The sequence below is a fragment of the Coffea arabica genome, chromosome 7c (genome assembly GCF_036785885.1).
Source record: "Coffea arabica cultivar ET-39 chromosome 7c, Coffea Arabica ET-39 HiFi, whole genome shotgun sequence".
Classification (NCBI taxonomy): Eukaryota; Viridiplantae; Streptophyta; class Magnoliopsida; order Gentianales; family Rubiaceae; genus Coffea; species Coffea arabica.
The window spans coordinates 25,779,951-25,801,136 of NC_092322.1; positions in this window are offsets into that span (position 1 = coordinate 25,779,951).

Here is a 21,186-nt window from a genome sequence, read left to right on the forward strand (position 1 = left end):
ACCAGGTTACGCTGGAAATTGGACTAAGTGATCTTCATGAACATTGTAGCTCTATCTCTTATCTTCGAAAAAATATAAGTTTCATCTCAATCCGATAAGCATAGTATCAATTGTGTCATTTCCGATAAAACACGTCAAACCTGTCTTTTGCTAGGTTACAATTCCGCACTTGTTATCACTTTGATTTTTGGTCTTATGTTGTTATGAGCCTATGGAATGGCTATTTACTTGAATCTATGATATGTATGACTTTGGGGTTGAATGAGAAAAATAATAAAGCCAAAATGGCTGAAAAATTAGGTAAACACAAAGGGCATGCTGCCCAAATTCACGTTCGAAGACTAGAGAGATACACTTACGACTTGGGTAAGGTTGACAAACGAATATCACTTAAACCATCTAGGAATTTTGCTACTTTGGTTATCGAGGGTTATACGTTAGAACCTATCCGAACTTGTACCCCTAGGGAAGGTGGTATTAATCACTATAAATCTGTTTTCCTTGCACTTTCGACTTAAAAGCTATTTCCAAGTATAATTGATACCAAAGTTTACCATTTGAAAAGCGAGCGAGTGATCTACGGATATTTTCCAAACGAATTTCAATTTCTTGATTATTATTGAACGAAACGTCTAAGTTTCGAACCTTACATGATTTTCCAAGTTCTTAAGCAACTTTTTATCGTAGATCTGGACTCCAAGCTAGGAGTATCATCTGGACGAGACCACTAAAAACACTATACTTGTTTTGGTGAGTGCTTTCAAATATCGAATTGCACTTAATACTTGTATTTGATACGTGACCAATGTGATTACATGTTATATACGTGAAATTTTAAGGCAAGAGTGTACTTTATCGCACTTGCCCTAATCAAAATTGCTATTGTTCCATGATTTCACTTGAAATGCTATACTTGCATACAAATTTCGTCTTGTCTGGAATTCCAGAAACCCTGAGGCTAGTTAATCGAGTCGAGCCGGCAAGGGCCTGGTCGATTAGATAACGAACCCTGGGTAACTAGTAATGTCGAGTGGAGTGTATCTCCTCGGCAGAACGGTATACTCGAGTATTACCACCCGTGTCTCGTGTGGCGTGCGTGTAGACACCAAATTTTTGGTGTAATTTCATTTACTGTTTATTTTTAGTTTTTTATTTATCGTGTTAGTTTTATTCGATTGTTAGTTTTTAGTTTCTAGTTTTATTTTTATCTTTATTTTTAAGTTTTAGCATAGAATTTCTTGAAAAAAGAGAAAAAAAGAAAAATCATAAAAAGAAAAAAAAGGAAAAAGAAAAATAGCAATTTTGTTTTATTTGGCTTTATTTATCTATTTTTAGTCATTTCTACTTTATTTATTTTATTTTCGTTTGGTTCATTTAGAAAAAAAAGGGAAAAATGAAAATGGAAAATGAAAAATGAAAAATGCACATTGTTGTTTCTAATGTTAATTAATTTGTTTTGTTATTTATTTTTACTGTTTTCAACTTTGTTTAATTAAGTTATAAAAAAAAAAAAAAAAAAAAAAAGAGTCACGCATGCCAAAAGCTGCGTGTTGCCGCAGCTTGCAAAGAAGGACTTGGCAGCCCTTTGGCTGTAATTTCAGAGGAAGTGGCTGGGTTGTAGGGTTGAGGAGTCCCATATAAATAGCAAAAAGAAGGGCAGCCGCAAAAAAAAAAGGGGGGGGATAGTCGACTGAAAAAAAGGGAGAGAGGTTGACAGCTAGAATCTGGGGTTGAGGGTTTGGAAAAGGAAAAACCGACAAAAGAAAAATCTGAGAAAAGTCTGTGACTTGAGAGGAGGGGGACGGCTGGAGAGTTTGGGATTGGAGAGATAGAGTGAAGAAAGGAGCGACCGAGAGAGAGACCAGGGGAGGCGGCTGGAGTTTGATAAAGGAGCAGAACTGAGAAACCGAAACAAAAAGAAGGGATCTGGTGGGTAGCTGAGGGTCTAAGAGGGTTGGACAAAAGGAAAACCGAGAAGATAGCGGACAGCCAGAGGAACCTCTTGGTGGCTGAAGGGAAAACTGAAAACAACCGAGAGAGAGATCTGAGGGGCCTGTGAGGAGGAGAACAGAAAACGGGAAAACCGCGAGAAAGAAAGCTGAGAGTGACGAACTAGACGAGCAAGGAAGGAAAAACGTAGGCCGAGAGCTTGGGAAGGAGGAAGGAGGCAGGCTTCGGACCTGAAGATAGGAGCTTGCAAACTGGACTCGGTGAATTTTGCTCATCCCAGCATATTCACGGTGATTCGGCTCCAAAAGGCAGGAAAAGAGGTAGTCTTAAACCCTATTTTTGTTTTGTTTCTTCTAAAACTAAACGTGGGCTTCTTGTTTGATTAGCATGACTAGTATCTGGGCCATTAGAATGCATTGTTTGTCTGCTGAATGCATTGTTTGTTAGCATAACTTCAGTAGTTGTGTTTTGAACGTGTTTGATTGGGGATTCGTCAGCTAAAAAGCTATCAGCTTTTGCGTTTTCTTTCCTTCATGAAAATGAAATGGGTTGATCCATGGGTTTCCTTTTTAATGATCTCTGATGCTCCAAGTTGTTTGTCTGCTGCCGGTCAGGTGAAAACTCAGGAATTTGTAGGAAGGTCATGAATGAATCTGGGCAAGTTTATCCCCAGTTCAGATTTTCTTTCCTTTTGTGTGTTTGTTATTACACCTTGATGATAAACTGGGAGTTAGATTTTTTTTGTTGTTTGTTAAAATTTTTTGGTTTGAGATGGGTTAAGATGTTAAAGCTTCATAATATGGTTTGAGTTTTCGGCTTATTGCAGCGAGGTCGGCAAGACTGGTTCCCTTGGGTGATTAAAATGCTGTTTTGGTTCGATATTTTTCTGTTGGGTCTGTTCGTTGTTGGATGGTGATACCATTGTGTGCGTTTGTTGTAATTTATTGCAGCAAAGTGTGGTATAATAGCAGGCCACAACCTAAACATGGTTTATAGAATGAGTAAATCAGTCGATGCCCCAAGTTCCTTTTCTTTTGCTGATTCTATGCTCGGTTTCCTTGTTGAAAAGAGTGAAGTAGACAATGGTATTTGGTTGCCTAGCTTAGAGGTTTGATGTTTGGTGCAAAAGTTTAGATCAAAGTCATGCATTCGAACCAGAAATATGTGTTGGTAAACAAAAATGCAGCAGGTTTCATCTTTGGTGGCTGAAACATACGCTTGTTTTCCTCATGGTTTTCATAAGAACTTGCATAAAATGCTTCCAACAACCATCAGAATTTGAACCCAACATGCTAGAATTTAGTAGAACCCAACATGTATGATTTGTGTTGAGTTGAGTTTTGTGGAATCAGTTGACAAGCTTGCATGTTTCATTTAATTTCGTGTTCATGGCTGTTCTCCTGCGTAAATGGAAGCCGAAAGTTGCAGAAAGTTTCAAGAGTTGCTGAATGGTTTTTGTTGCAGAAACAAAGAAAGCTTCAGTCCTGCAGAAATTCTTCCTCCGCTAGTTTACATGCATGCAAATACTTTTAAAAAAAATTGCAGCACCTCTTTGCATGAAAACTGTTTGTCACAGTAGTATTACCGAGTGCATTGCTTGATCATATGAAGCTCTGGTTTGTCCAGTTTTCTGGTTTGTTCGGCTGTTTGAGTATGATCTGCTGTAAGGTGCAAGGCCACAGCAGGCTGGAATTTGCAGAATGTATTAGTTTCTTCATGTTTTAGTGGCATGATTTCCTTTTGTGTTTTGTTTCTTTGAATGCCAAATTACTGTTTTAAGGTTGGGTCAAGAAAACTTCGTTTAAAGCATGGTGTGAGCCTGAATTCGGTTCTGGAAAGTGAAGCAAAGAATGCAGCAGCCTTGCTCATCTTATTGCAGAGGGCCTTATACGATTTGCATGGTTTTTGCATGCAAAATAACTTTCCAAACTTGCACTTTGGCCCCTCAAGTCTTCTTTTGTTTCACTATGGCCCAAGTATATTGAAAAGCCCATCAAAGTGATCCCTCAACCTTTCTTTTCCCTTTCAATTGAGTCCTAATTTTATGAATCATGGATTGTTTAATTGCTTAAATACTTTCAATGGGTCAAATTCATGTAATTAATGGTTAATTCAAGATGCCTTGACCCCTCATATTCCCTCTCCCTTCCAATTAGATCCCAAGGTGGGTGCAAGTTGAGTCGTTATTTGTTATTTGTTTTTTTTTTAAATTTATTTTGGGACTTTTGAAGTGCTTAAATGTTCTAATTGGGCTCACATGATTGATTAATGTTTGCAATTGGATCCTTTTCACATGATAATTTGCCTCGGTATGCTTTTACGTGAATTGTGGACAAATTTCAATGGATAATTCCAAATGTCATGAAAGCTTAATAATCTTGGAAGAATTCGTAGTCTTGGTTTCATTTGATTCAGTTTTTCTTAGATAATTTTGTTATTTAATCATAATAAATAATTTATGTGATAGTTTTTCTCTTTTTGTGATTTTTGCATTTGATTGTGATGGATTCCACCTTAAGCATTTCAATTTAGCACTCCACTTTAGATTCTTGAGACCTTTATTTGAGACCGAGTTTGCATACACATGCACAGTTTATTCCATGTTTAATGCTCATTTCATGCTTAATTTCCATTTTTGTGTTTAATTTTTGTCTCATGTGATTATTTGATAATTAAAGTGGTACCTTGACCTTTTTATTATTTTGGAGGGTGAATTAGTAATTTCGCTTCATTAGGGCATCGATTCAAGGGAGGTATACTCTATCCCTTATTTTGGCCTTATTTGACCATATGTGACCCAATGTGCTAAGTGTGAATCGCATGCCTAATTTGCTTTCATTACCATTCTTTAGTTCCATTATTTCATTCACTTTTGCTTTATTAAGTTTTTTCTTTTATGGGGTATGTGTACACCTTTTGGCTTGTAATAGATAGGGCTTTGGTCCATTTTCCCTTTCCCCCTTTTGTTTTAGTTAGTGAGTGTAATAGATAGGGCTTGGAGGAGCATTCAATGAAGACCTATCGAAGACGTGTGCCCAGCTAGCAAATGTAATAGTTAGGGCTTTAATTGTCTTATGTGTCTTGCATGCTTAGTTGCTACGTGTTAATTTGCTTTGTTAGGGCCTTGCATCTAGTCGAGCATGCTAAATGTTATGTGCTATGTGTTTATGGGTGTTTGACATGTCTACTCGCTTACCATAGCCATGAATGAATGTAATGGATGAATGTACGTTTCCACTAGTCCAACGCTAGTCGGAATTCATAGAATGGGTTAGTCCAACGCTAGACCCTTAGGGATTTTCCTCGTTAGTACATGTTTGCATGTTTCACTTCATTTCATGCATTTTTCTTAGTTTTATCATTTTGCATGCCCCTCGAACCCCTTTTCCCTCCATTTTAGGATTTTTGCATTTCATGCTAGTTATAGGGTTCATTTGCTTGAGAGTCCCCTTAAATATGGGATATAGACGAGTGTGGCTTTTTCTAAGCCTTAGCACGCTTGTATTCCCTCTATAAAAGGGCAAATTGAGTCACGATTTAGGTCTCCCCGTACCCAATATGCATGAATTCCCTAGGCTCATGCATTTTTAAATCCACTCTACCATTTTATACCCTCGTCACACTTTCATTTTTCCTCCCATTTTACACACGTGCACCTTTATGTTTCTTCACTTGCACACGAATACTTTTATCATCACTTACACACATGCACTGCATATTATCATTTCGCATACCGCACCTTGCCCACTCACGTGCACACTCTCACTTACACATTATTGTCTTTTATTATTTTTTCAAACTCATGCCTTCACATTGCATACACGCATTCCATTCATTTGCATCTCACTCGCATTATTCGTGACTTTTTCAAAGGATCGTTATTGGGCTTCACAATTAATGTGATTGGCACCACTCAACCTTTGAAGAGAAATTTTCCCCAATACCCCTAGGTCTAGGGTTTGCATTCATGTAGTGCATCCAAATGTAATAAATTCTTTGGTTAAAACAAGAAAATCTTTGATTAAATCATGCAACTAGCCTTGGCTAGGTCAAAGGGGTGCCTTGGATTTTATCCTTGCCTTCCCCTTTGTCAAATGTGACTCCCGAACCTTTTTCTTTGGTTTACGTGGATTAGGAGTCGTTTAAAAGGGGTTTCTTATTACTTTTTCCTATTTTCTCTTTAAAAATTCATTTTTTAGGTGACTTGGTACACCTTAACTCATTACCAAGTGGCGACTCCGTATTTTTCAAAAAACCCTTTTTAAACTATAATTTTGGGTCAAATCGTCGCATTCTCAAACCCCATTTAGACCCACTTTTCTTTTAAATCAAAATTCATTTTTCAATCACAAAAATACATTTTTTTTAACCATCATTTTATTTTTCCAAAAAAATGGGGCGCGACAGTGCGGGTCCGGAAAAGGGGGTTGATTGGTGGACGGAGACTGGCGTGAAGTGGGGTATTATTTTTGGACTAGTTATTACTTGAAAGTTGACGGAATGTCAACTACCGACCAATCAAGCTAGAATGGAACCGAGAGATGAGTTACTGTATCCTTATATGTGAACGTGAACTTGATATTTCTTGACTAGTTGAAGTAATATTTCTCTGATATGACTTGTTTGCTCGCTGTTTTACTATTACTCTGCTATTACTTGGGTTGTTGACCAATTTGATATTTGGAAATTCACTGAGTTTTGGCTCACCCCGTTAGTTTTGTTTTCCTTACAGGGGTACGAATGAGGCGTGAGACGTGAGACGTGTAAAGGCTAGCGTAGTCTAGTTGTTTGACTTTTGACTTTTGTCTTGTACTCGCGCTATTCCTCGAGTAGAATGTTTTGTATTTGATTTGTATACGCTCTGAACTAGTTGGGTATATTGAGACTTTGTACCTTGATTCGTATTAATGTAAATTATAAGTTTGAACTGTGAATGTTATTTATGGGTCATGGATGTATGCACGTGATACGAGTGAGTATGTGAGTGAGTCCTGGCGAGAGTTGGGCAGGCGGTCTGCCGAACCTTTTGGTACGCCTTAGGGGGAGGTAGGGTCGTCACAAGACATACATATGAAATTGCAGTTAAGTTGCTTCAAAGTCACGTGAACACCTAAAAGTCCACAAAAACATAAGAGAAGGGAAAGAGGTCTATAGTGCTAGTTTCTCAAACATACATGATAGTTTAACCATTATCTATAGAAACCCTAATCAAACATGTCCACTCTCCTCGATCGGTTCACTCTCAGGTCTAAGACTAGAATTCCCCACATCTTGACCTTTGCCATTAAAACTTACCTCAAGTATAATCAAGATACCGACTCTTATGCTAGTACTATCCACTTTTTGGTTCTCATATACAAGAATCCGAAACTAGGAGAATTCACGTCTCAGGCCGTACGCTTCCAAGTGCAAATCAACCAAGTTTGATATTCCTACCTGACATACATATTTATCTTCATCAAGTATCGTGATAAAGGTTTTACGCCTATAATGGTCATGATTTACAGCTTATGCTCAAGAAGAGCACTTAGTTCTTTTACACTCATTCACGCAAACGGGACCATAACACCACTTAACCCAAGCTCACCCCGCGCAGAGACCATGCGAAGCGACTCTGATACCATCTATGATGACAATTACAACCTTAGATATATACAACCGTGGAAATCAAATGTCCATACAATCTCTAAATACAGTCAAGGAGTCAAGCTTACAAATTAAAACCCAGCAAGCTCACTAGAAAGCTAAGGAGTGCTCACGTGAGCGACTAACCAAATCTTAGACCAAGACTATGCCTCCTCCACTTCCACTCTCACGTTCTCACCCCTGTAAGGAAAACAAAATTCATGGAATAAGTTAGAAATCCAGTGAGGTTCCAAGAAAACAGACAAATAACCTAGCAAGGATGATGTCATTATGTCAAACCCGAATAGAGCAGGACATAATGCATAGTAAAGCAAGTAACCAAATAGATCATATAATAGTGTACAGTAAAGGAACAAGTTCATGGCAAAGGACATAGGCTGCTTCCAGGAGCAGGTTCCACCATAGCTCGTCCAGGGTCCGTCAACTCTCCGTCAATCACAGAATTATAATATCCATAAATCACCACTAAACGTCGATCTCCGTCCACCAATCATCCCCTTACTGGACCCGAACACCAAATAAGTACCTAGGGTTCATCAATCTTCTCGACCAAGCCCTTGACGACTCAATTCAACCAACTAACTTTGGATTGGCCTCATAACCCCAGGTATTCAAGTATTCAAGATCTGGGCCCCAAATATTCAAGTATTCAAGATCTAGGTTTGAATCCTCAAATATTCAAGTATTCAAGAGTGGAGTCATTGGCTATTATCCAATGCTCACGTAGGTAATGATTGGAGACGTTAGCTATCACCTAACACTCCATATTTAGGCATGTCATGAGTTCAAGTCATGAATTCAAATCAGGAATAAACAGGTTAGGAACTTCGTCCTTTACCCAAGGTTGCCCAACTTACCCTACCGCTCTAAGGCTGGTCTCAGGCAAGAGGTCCAACGAGGGTTTAGTTCAGCCATTACTGATCTACATTCACGCATACGCATGAGTAACCCAAGTTCCCACTTAACTGACGTCTCGGATAAGGGTCCAATGGCCCAGTTCAACCGCTACAAGAAGATATACAGCCGATCTACAATCATGCACATGTACATGCAAGTCCGCACGCAAGATAAAGTATTTCAAATTCATGGAGGTCGAGTGTGAATAAGGACACACTTGCCTAGCCATGATCAAGTCACAAGTAATGCTCAGCATGTCATATATTCAAGCATTTCAAGTATTTCAAATCAAGATACATGTCACATGCAAATCAAGTTACTTGTACATGCATAAATAAGATATCAAGAGTTTAGTCAAGTTAGGTCAAATGCGATAAAGTACACACTCGCTTATGAAATGACAAATCACGTGTCTAGCAATTTCTAGTAACAATGAGCATGGAACATGCAGTTGGAACCATCACCAGTTCAAAGCAGAGCAATGATAACCATTTGTCTCCAAGTTATGCTCGGGGTTTACCATCAAACCTTAAAAACAACCAAGATAAAATATTATAGACCAACCATCCAAAACTTAGGTGAATCAAGTTCACATTTAGGCTCAACTATGAGCCATACACCTATCAAGTTGGCCTCTCAAAAACACAAAGTTCAAAGACAAATTCGAAGATGCAAATCAAGGAAAATCCTAGTAGATACTAGGGCAACGATTTAAGTATGGTTTTAGAGTGAAATGAGAGCATTAGGACCCAAAAAACATGAGCAACCAAAGAGTTCCATATTTCATTTCATTGCTGGAAATTTCTAGTGGCAAAACAGTGAAGAAATCGAGGCGGTTCATCCTTTTAAAGTTATTGGATTTACTCCAATTCAATACACCTTTGTAATTCAAGGTTTTAGCAAGTGATATGAGCAAGATTGAGTCCAAAAGGCCACCAAATGAGAGGACTTTAAGACTAAAATAGCAGGGCAACTAAACTGCCATCTAACCAGAATTTTGTTTTAGAAAATAAACAAGCACAATATGAGGTTTTCAACTTCCAAAACTCATGGTTTTCGCTCAAGTTCAACACACAAAAGTCCTAACCAATGTTTGAAACAAGTTTTAACCAAACTCATCATGAAAAGGTTGGAGAAAACAAGGTAAAATGCATCACTATCCACTTGGCCAACAAGCCAAATTCGCAGCCAGCAAATAAGATAAAACTTCCAATGAAAACCCTTCAATTCATATAAAATTCAACACACAAGTAAACCTTAAAGGTTTACCAAATATCTTAGGCAAATTTACCACAAAATAACCTCAAAATTAAAGAAAACCAAGCTGGTTCCTAGTTGGCCTGCCAGCAAGGCAGAAAAACAACAAACCTCCCCTAGTTTCCTTAATTTTCTCCTCCACAGTTTAAAGCTTAACTTCATGGTAAAACATCTTTATTTCCATCACAGTTACACAATATGTCATATCCAACATGTCATGAGTTTAAAAATCATGAATTTTAGCAAGAAAAGTTGAAATTTGTATCGCTCGAGTGCCTTTGAAATGGAAAATTTTCAGCAAGTATCATTCCTTTGAAAAATCATAACTTAAGTTACAAATGTCGAGAAAGCATACAACTTGGCCCTCTTAAAACTAGACTTGAAACACTAACAATCTTTAGAAGACACCTCAAAGAGATTCAGTTCATAAATTGGTCCAAATTGATTCACAAGTTACTATAATATTCTAGTTTTTACTTGTGCAGGGCAGAATTTTCAGTCAACTTTGCCAATTTCCTGATATTTATAGAGATTAAACCAAATTCTAAATTTTATAGCGTAGGAAGCACTATGAGTCTACTTTCAAATGCAACAAACAGAACTCAATTCTGACTTTTCTATACGAAGTTATAGCCACTTTCCCAAAATTGTACAGATATCCCTGTGGAAATTTCCGGCGAGCAAAAGAATGTTTTTCCAAAAGCTCCTCTAGCCAAACTCCCAACTTTCCTTCATGTTTCTATCAGAAATCCAAAACTTAAACTAACCAACACGTTATAAGGCATATAGTGTCAATTTCTAAAAAAGAAATCGCCTACAAAACCAACTAGAAAGATTAACCCTAGATGATCAAAACAACCCATCAAAATTTCATGTATTCAAAGCTCTAAACTAAACTAGCTCGAATAAGCACCAAAGTTGGAAATTCACATAATGAAGCCACAAGTGCCTACAATACTAGAAAATCTCATGGCAAAACAACAAGGACTTAGCAAAGCTGAAATTAACTCTTCAAAGCTGGAATTTCTTATTTAAAGCTGGAAGTTGCCACTACAAGCTAAAAATTTCTATAATGAAGCCAAAATAACATATAAAAACTAGAAAATCCACATGACAAAGTTAATAGATCCTAATCAAGCTCAAACCAACATATCAAAGCTGAAATTTCTCCATTAAAGTTGGAATCTCCAAACCACCACACAAACTATGAAATTTTCCATAGAATCCACCAAAAATCAAGCCTTAAATCCACTCAAATGCAAGTTAAAAGAGAAGAAATGGTTTCAAGCCATGATTACCTTTAATCCTATGAAGAAAAGCAACCAAAGCTTCGTTTTTTCCCCTAAATTCTTCCATCCAAGGTCTTCCTCCTTCTTTAAAGTTACTTCCTATAGATTGGATTGCAAATTTATGGTGAAAACCTCAAGGATTCAAGCAAGGTTCTAGGTTGAAAAAATGGAGTTTTTTCTCTCTTTTTCCTTGCTAGGAGAGTCGGCCAAAGGAAGGGAAGAAGATGAGGGTTTTTGATCAAATTTTCTTTTTATTAAAGGCTAAGAAAGGTCTTGGTCCAAGTCAAAGCTCCATGGCTTGGTTGACAAATGGCTTCCAATGGTTAATTCTCATCTAATGGTCTTTCAAATACTAAAATATCTAGTTAACCTCTAATTATCTTCTAAAATCTTATAAAGTAATATCCTTTTGCACAAAACTCCTCCTAACCATCAAAAATTTATTGCATACATCTCACTAATGGGTCCTACCACCACAATCTTCTACGATCTTAACATACACTAACTTATACAAGAAAAATGATTAAAAATCTTAACTTACTTATAAAAATATCTAGAAAACTAAGGTAATAAAGGAAACTAAAGAAAATGTATTCAAAGAAATAAAATAAAATATAAAATAATTTTCTGGTCCTCACAGAACCAACTAATCTTGAATTGGAAAAGTGAAGAACAACTTTATAACCACATTATGTGCATATTTTCTCATTCAAAAACATCTATAAATATCCCTTGTATCTTAATCTTTTGAGTATCATTTTAGCAAGAGATAACATCTTGTAGTAAGAGGTAGTGTAGAGGTAGAAATCGTTTAACTCTAGTTTCATATAGAAAGTTTCTTTCTTATTTTAAAGATTTTTTATAGGAAGGTCAAAATACTCTTGTAACAAACTTATTTGACAAATCAACTTGTGAAGGAATTCGAAGATTCAAACTTCAAGATATTGTATAAGAATTCTTTTTTTTAAACTCTATCTCTTCTTTTTATTTGTCATACTTTGTTACAAGTTTGTTTTATATTTAGATATTCTTAATATGATATCTAGCTAAGTTTTTTCATATCCTAGAGTGAAGATGAATTTGTTATAGTTTTGATTTGAAGTAGTTAAGGATGATTATGCTTTTTTATGATTTGTTGGTTTGAGAATTTGAACTTATATTTTATAGTTGTTTGGCCATCAACTATGAATGATTTAATAATTGTTGAGCAAAGAAAATTGCCTTCAAATAGATCTAAATTCTTAAACACTACATTTATTCTTACGAAAGTAGTGAATAATGGTTGGTTGGATTCATACAATAACTTCATTGAGTTTATTTAACTTGTTTCTTACATTTTCTCTATGAATGTAGATGAAGGATGGTTTAAGAAGTTAAAAAAAATTGACAAAAGTAATTTCTAGAGAAATTAGTCAAGGTGGTTTCTCTTAAAAGTGTTCATTGGCGAAAGCAAGGACATATATATGAAAGTTATTCCTTGACAATTCATGAAAGTATAAGCATAATCATCTTAACTGACTTCTAATCTTGACATAACTATAGATTCTAATGCCTAGGATCCTCTCACTTAATCTTTAATCTATTATAATCCAACTTGTCTTTAATTTCATTTATTTCTTGCAACTCATTGCCTAGATGGTTGGTTTTACCATCTAATGGTCGATCTTATATTCATTGTTTATGTCATATGACCGGTTGTACCACCTAACTAACATCTTCCATGGCCAGTTGTACCGTCTAACAACATCTTCTATAACCGGTTGTACCGCCTAACTAATTTCTAATTTTTATGGCAAGTTGTACTACCTAAAATAATTTTCTTTGTTTTTACTTCCTTGAACGTTGATTGTTTAGATAAGAAAGTAGGCAATTAAATTCAAGTGATTGCCAATTTCTAAATTCCCGTGGGATCAACACCTATTATCTCAATACTCAACAAACGAACCGTGCACTTGCGGAAATATGGTAATAAGATATTAAAATTTGTAGTGTAGTAAAATACCCTATCAGTTGTATATTAAAATATATGCAAATAGACTTGTATAGGATTAAGCAAAAGAAATAGACAAATGTAGAGAGAAAGTTATAGCTTCATTCACTAGTTTTTCATAGTCACAAATGAGACTTGGAAGACCTCTATTTATAAGCCATACAATATCAATGGTACATGAACTGTATTTAATATGGATACATGAATGTAGTATTTCAACTACATGAATTTGGTAGTTCTAGATCATGTATTTAGTTCTCCCATGAAATAGTCAATGTACCAAATGAATCTTGAGAAGAATTCAGGTACCAATCTTCTAGAGAAACACAATGGACATCCACATTCTTTTGTCATTATTCCATAACAACAAAATTTACCTTATGCAATTAAGGATGTTTTTAAATCATATTAAACAAGAAAATGTTATTAAACCCGTAACAATATCAATGCTAAAACAAGTAATTAATGAATTAAAAGAAGACATTAAAATGGTTAAGTAAACATTATATAATATAGAAGAATTAAATTTGTTACAAGAAATTCAAAAAATTAATTCTAAAGGAGAATAAAAAAATTAATGAAAATACTAATACTTTGCAACAAATAAATATTCCAAAAAAATTCAAAGATTTTTTTCAAATTAATGCTTTGATAACAAATCAAAAATACTATATTCATGTTAAACTAGTTATAAATATTTTTTTTAACTAAATAGTTTTTTTATTAATCAGAAATCATGCATACATGAGATGAAACTACCAGCACTAATGACCAACCACCCTTCTACGAAACGCTGGGAAACCCAACCTATCCATTCTAATATCCCCTCCAACCAAACGTGGTAGATCTGCAAAGGTATTGAAAACTTGTCTTGCCTCAGAATCGACACCATAATTTGCCAGCCGATCCGCCGGTGAATTCGCCTCCCTATAACAATGCGAGAGCATTAGGAAACATAGACGAAATTGAAGCAGATCCTCCAGCTTCCTCTGCAACTGCCATGGACAAGCACTATCCCCCTAAACAATCCGAATGAGCGTAAGTGAATCTGACTCGAGATGTAACTCCTGGATCCCTCGGGCAACACAATATTTCACACCCTGAAGGAGCGCAAGTAACTCTGTGTGCAGGCTGCTCATCGTCCCAAAAAAAGTCGAGTAACCGAAAACAAAAATCCCATGACAGTCCCGCACCAGCCCACCCCCTCCACTCAACCCTGGGTTCCCCCGCAAACACCCGTCTGAATTCAACTTCCACCCCCCCTGCGGCGAGACCCAACGAACCGGTTGAATGACCACCCGCCTCTGGCAGTGGGCCACTACATGAAGCCATCCTTCCCATGAAGGCTCTACCTCTCTCAAACCTAGGAATTGTGCCTGCAAAATGTCTCCTAATAGCTGTACGATCTGATTCACCATCTCCCTGACCCTCAACCGATGCCCCTCAAACACCCCCTATTCCGTGCTTTCCACAACTCCCAGCACACCACCACTGGTAGGACCCTATACAAAAATGCCAAACTGGTATTATGCCCACCCCGTAACTACCAAAGCCACACCATATGTCGCACTGTATGTACCACCTCCATTTCTCCCGCATGCATCTCAAAGTGATGCCAAACTAGCCTTGCTCCTTCCCCAGTGCAAAAAACGTGCTCCATGTCCTCCTCCCTAGGATCCTGGCAACACCAACAGCGGGAAAGGCCCCGAACCCCCAATCTCCTCAACTTGTCCAACGTAGGGATCCTTTCCCGCAGTAAGTGTAGCATCAAGAAAGAGATCTTAATTGGGATACTGTGGTGCCAGACAGTTGCAGTACACCAAGATCTGTTATCAACCTGCCGAACTAGGGAGTATGCCGAAGACGTGGAGAAGAATCCAGAGGTCGTCAAAGCCCAAACCATTCTATCTGGACCTTGAAAGGTTGGCAGAGACATGTCCAAGATGCGCGCCACCAAACCTACCTCCAAGTGTTGATTAAGCATAGCAATATTCTAGGATGCACTTATAGATTTTGATGCTAATTTAAATTGCATTAGAGAAAGATTAATTCTATCTAAATATTTTGAAAAAAAACTTCAATTATTATGCATGCTGGTCAAGGAACTAAATTAGATATTCAATATAAAATTTCAGATGTTTCCATTTTTTCTTAAGAAAATAATTTTATTTGCCTTCCATTTGTCTTAACAAGAGATGTAGGACATGTGATTTCAGGTACACCATTTTTAAATATGTTTCATCCATATTATTGTGATGTTAAAACTATTTCTAATGCAAATCTTACTTTTAGTTTTGCTGCTTCGCCACAGATTAAAAATTTGGATTTAAAACATAAAATTACTACTTTCACTAACTAGTTTACTTAAGGAAAATTTTGCAGGAAGTGCAGGATGAAAGATTCAAATTCTAAGGCATTATTCAAAACCTTATCTTTCTTATGTAATTAAACATCATACTGCTCCTACAACTAAAAATAAAATCATAAGAATTGGGAGTAATGGATGGGAAACTTTCGGAGCTGATACTAGGGAAAAAATTCCTATACATCTCATTGATAGGTATAGACAACAAAATATTGAAATTATTATTAAAGAAACAAATTCTGCTTTAAGTCTTAAAGAACAATGATTTGAAAAAATGCATAATATTGAGTCACATCAAGGAATGTATTTATGGTTCAAGGAAAAAGGCATAAAAGAAAATCATGGAATAAATATCGAACATTATGCTGAATAGGCAAAAGAGGGTTTGGAAGAATTATCTTTGACTATTTGTTAAAATTTTGCAAGAATGCCCAATCCAAGTCGAGTCCATCCCAGTCAAAATAGTGGGTCTCAAATAGAACCCACTTGAATACGGATCATCCTTCTTTGAGGTATCCACCCCCAGCTCAGGCTTAAATTAGCTGCCAAAAGGCACAAATTACCTATATATTACTAGCCAGTTTTCAAATCTCCATTACATAGTTTAAATAAATCATCTAGCAGTTCAAATAAACAAGCCATTGGCAGCTTAAATCAGCAAGTCACTTTATCCTTAAATCAGGATAATTTCTCTTCAATTGTTTCTAAAGAATCTGATGATTCATATACCTATTTTGAAATTTAAATGCATGTCTGCTGCATCCAATTTGAAGATGTGACAGCCCCACCTCTCCCTAGGGCGAACCCTAAGGAATCAGCGAACTGCTTGCCCAACTCTCGCCGAGACTCAATCATTCAAAGTACTAATAACACCGATGAAACGGACGAGATATCTTCCAGGCAAGGGAATGAAACCCTGATTGATACATAATCACTAATCCAATGTTCAGGCTTAGTATTTAGATAACTAATTGTCTACTACCACTCCATACTCAAAATTACATAGCATAAGTCGAACTTATGGGTACAAGCTTACCAGTCTGCTTAAACAAAAGTTACAACCTCAAAACACAAGTACAAGCAAAATAAAGCTAAGAAAGCTCTTGATCAAGTCTCTTCTCGATCTGTTAAGGAAAACAAAGGGAATGGGGTGAGCTAAAACCCAGTGAGGTTCCAAATAAAGCAATTAAACATATAGCCACATAAGGTCACAACATAACCAAATAAATACCGTACAGTAGAATAATAGTTCAATTCAAGGATACGGGTGGCTTTCAAAAGCCAAAGATCCACTTGAGCTTGATCATAATTGTCTCCTGTTGACATTCCGTCAACACTTGTATGCACAGTATATAAGGTCCATAGAACAACACTTTCACCAATCTCCGTCCACCAATCAACCCCCTACCGGGCCTGCACTCCATAAACAGTAGTTCGGTAATACTCGAGTATACCGATTTCTAGTGTATAGTAAACAGTTCTCAAGGTTTATCGGCCTTCTCGACCAAGACCTTGCTGGCTCGATACAACCGACTCACCTATAAGATTGGGTACCCAAACAGTAGTAGTAGTTGATGGGATATCGCCCAAACAACTCAATCAACAGGCATTCATGGAGATATCACATCTCATAATAACAGTATATGGAGCTCCAGTGAAAACAAGGGAGATCGAGTGTGATAAAGTACACACTCGCTCCCATTTTATCAAAACAGTATTTGGCTCTAACAGTTATAAATCAAGTATTCCAAATATTCAGATAACAGGTAGCAGATAGTGGAACACTCACCTGTCAAGCAAAAGTAGCAATCGACGTCAAACGTTTCAGTTACGATCACATTCATTTCCCAAACCTAGGTCAACGAGTGAAATCATTAACAATTGGATTCATTCTTTACTAAAGTATAGGTTCATTAAGAAACTGAGTGAGTAGTCTAGGCTACTTAATTTGGTAGGCAATAGGATCCATAACATGGTAAAAGTTCATGAGAAAATAAGTTTAGTGTGTACATGAAAGCTCGGCAAGAGAAATGTTTCATTTAGACTTGAAGGTTCCTTATTCGGATTAAATAGTCTTGCCCGGCAGTCTCGGGAAAACGGTTATAATTCACTGTAGAAAGGTCAAAATTAGGTTCCATTGGTGCCGTTAGAAACTAGGTTCAAAGGCTATATTTGTGTAGAAGAAACCATTTCCAAAATCCAAATGTAAGTGGTTCAAAATTAAGCAACAACAAGAATTTTCTGGACAGTCTCGGATGAACAGTAACAACCAGGCAGCCAACTTTCAAGACTCGCCACGAATCGTTCGGGACGAACCAGAAAATGAGCTTGGTACCATTTTAAAGCTCTAAGAGTCTACTTTCAAATGCCACAAATGGCACTCAATTCTGATCATTGAGTAAAACGTTATAACCTTCACAAGATCATTGGTCAGAAAATTCCTAGACCTAGTCCAGTTTTTCCTTTTTGCTCATAACTCAAGATTTATCCAACCGAATTGGCTAATTTTTTTGTAGACAACCTCCAAACACATAACCCAACATATATCCCTCACACTTGTAGCCAAATTAAGTATGAAATTATCAAAGCAAAACAGGGCAGCAAGCCCTTGAAATTTTCGGACAGCACCTCCCCAACTTTTCTAACTTTCAACCTTTCATGATTTATACTCCAATCACATAACAAGTATTAGATTTACTAAAAAGGGGCTCAAAAACATGTTAATACCTCATACACACACATGAACAAGGGCCAGGCATTTCATCAAACACTTGGTAGGCATACTAACAAGTTTAACTACTACTTGTTTAATTGAAGGGATTAACCCCAAATCTCAACCAAAACAACTTATATTTCACCATAAAAACTTAAAATAGATGATATAACATCATAACCCCCAAAGTTAAAGGTCATTTACCTCTCTTACAAATTGCTTAGGTCACCAAACAATCCACCAAGATGGAAGCTTCAAGCTTGGATCAACCACTAGGAATGAAAGGGAAGTTTCTCAAGCCACTCAAGTTCTTTCTCTTTTGATTTTTGCTCTTGATTTATTAGGGTTAGAAAGCAAGGAAAAATGGAGTTTCTCTCTTCCTCTCTAAGCTTCATGAAAGTCGGCCACAAGGAGGAAATAAAAGGGCCAATTTTTTGTTTAAATTCTTTCTAATCCCTTGGTCAAACAAGATCCATGGCTAGGGTTTTGCCACTTGGCTCCATCCTTGTCCAATCCTTTCTTAATCTTTGACTAATGACATACTAACCTTTCCAAATGTACCAATACATATTTAACACCTCTAATCCTACATGTAAAGTTCCAACCACTAATAAAAGAACACTTGGACAATTACAAGTGGTGAATTATTTACAACCTAGCTCAAGGAAATATTTTACCTCAAGTAAAATGAATTGAAATGAAATGCATGAAAATTATTATAATACATAGGAAATATGTTGTAAGGGTATATATTAAATGGTCTAGATCCTATAATAAGGCATGTAAATAAGAAATTTGTGTTTTAAAGTGAGGGTCAATACAAGGGATTTGTTGTAACACATTATAAAATATAATGCTAAGGCATATAAGAGGTTGTTTAAATCATGGTGCAAGGCATGTAGTTTGGGAAAATTGTATTTTAAAAATAAGGGTTCTCACAGAAGACCTAAAAATTTAAAATCCCCTTATCACTGCAAACAAATATATTAACCATTTTGATCAATCCTAATTCTCACTTAGAGGAGCTTTACCACAAAAACACGACATACTTAGGCTACATTCTTCCATTCATTTGAGCCAAAATCTTTTGTTAACTTGATTGATAAACCCAGGGTTGTTAAATCCGTTCAAAAATTCAAAAATGATTCTCCCTCGTATCCTACCATCAATGACCATGAAATTGCCATTTCCTCACTTTTTATTCACTATATTTCAACAATAAATAAGTGGGGAGCATCTCCTTGTCAAATTCATAAATTTACCTTCAACTTTGATGGTCAAAAAAATCATTTTAATTATTATGATGTGATTTTTCTACTAGTTCAAAAATTTTGGACCATTAGAAACATTTTTCCCAAATGATCTTAAATTTCAATATTTACATTTTCAAGAAATTCATTCAAAACACACCAAAAAATTTGACCGAAATTCCAAATAGTTGTCTTTTATACCTTTAGCAAAATTTGAAATTTCATGGCTTTCGCCTAGATCTTTGAAATTGGCAAAGCAGCAAATGCTCTACGTGTTTGTGAAGGTTGCATTTCCACAAATTGTGGCCTAATTGCGAATATTCAATCAATCAAATTGCTCAACAAATCACATGAGAAGAAGCTAAATTTTCTCAGCCAAAAATAAAGGAGATTACTTATCCCATGGATGTGAAGCAAATACTTCATGACATCCAAATTCAAGAAGGAAAATCAGAAAAAGAAATGAAGCAAGAATTGCTGAAAATGATTGCATAACAAATTGATGATGCCTTCTCTGAGAAAAAACAAAATGACAAAGGCAAAAAGAAAATTGATACTCCAGAAAAATCTTTGAAGAGTTTGATGGACAAATTCCTTGAAGATTTGACAAAAATAATTTCTACAGCACAAATTCAATAAATAAAGGAAAGGCTAGACAAATCAGAAAAATCTTCTACCAGCTCTAAGAAAAAATTTGGAAAATTATTCCCCTCGAAAGAAATCTTTGCTAATGAAGGTATGGAAGCATTCGAATCAGAAAAATCAGTAAGAAAGTAAAAATCATCAAAATCTGAGGCGAGGCCCATAGGAAAGGCGGGGCCCGCAGGAATTATACTGAGGAGATCTTCAAGAAAGAAGAAATGATACCACAAATTTGTGGAAAACAGATGGATGGACTCAAATTAGTCAATTGGAACGAAGGATTGATACCACGACAAACTTCAACAAACAAAATTCCAAATGATTCAAGCATGAATTTAGTTTCGGATGTTTCAATTTTGCAGAAAGCAATGGAAGACATGCGGACCTTAGACAAATGCTGGAAAAATAATGGAAAATAGCCCTAGACCCATCAAAATTAGTGGAAAATTATGCTAAACTATCATTATCAAATAGTGAAGAATAGTACCCAAAATTATCCTATAAATAGGCTAAAAGCCTTCAGAAACAATTCGAGTCCTTACTTCCAATTCTTTCAATTTCTAAGTTTTAGTTCTCTTGTAATATTCTCCTTGTATCTCACTCTTTCTCTTGTACATATTCTTCAAATCAATAAAGAAGATTGAAAAAATGAAGATATGTGTTCTAAAAGATCATTTTGTGCCACCACATGGACTATTTGATCGTCATTCTATAGAAACTACACTAGAGCGGATAAATAACACTTTGTTCCTCGAATTTAATGGTTTTCTTGTTTCTATTCGTGAAATTTTGCATTTTTCACTAATTAACTGACTTTTCCACTTTTATATACATGAAATTGGACATTACGATTTTCGAGATCACATTTAAGCTGTACAAGTGGCAGTGTGGCCAAGAAATCATTTCGTGAAGCCAAAACAAGAAAATTTTCTACCTTTTGGAAAGAAAAGTGTTCAAATCAGCAAAAAAAATTGTTTCTTTCATGTAATGGAACTAAATCAACAGCAATAGTCAGATTATTTTGCCTTTTAGTACTTTAAATTCTTTTTTACACTAATTATTTTGTAAAAATGAACATTTGTGTTTATAAAAATTATTTTGATTATTTTGTCTTTTAGTATTTCAAATTCTTTTTTGCACTAATTATTTTGCAAAAATGAAGATTTGTGTTTATAAATATTATTTTG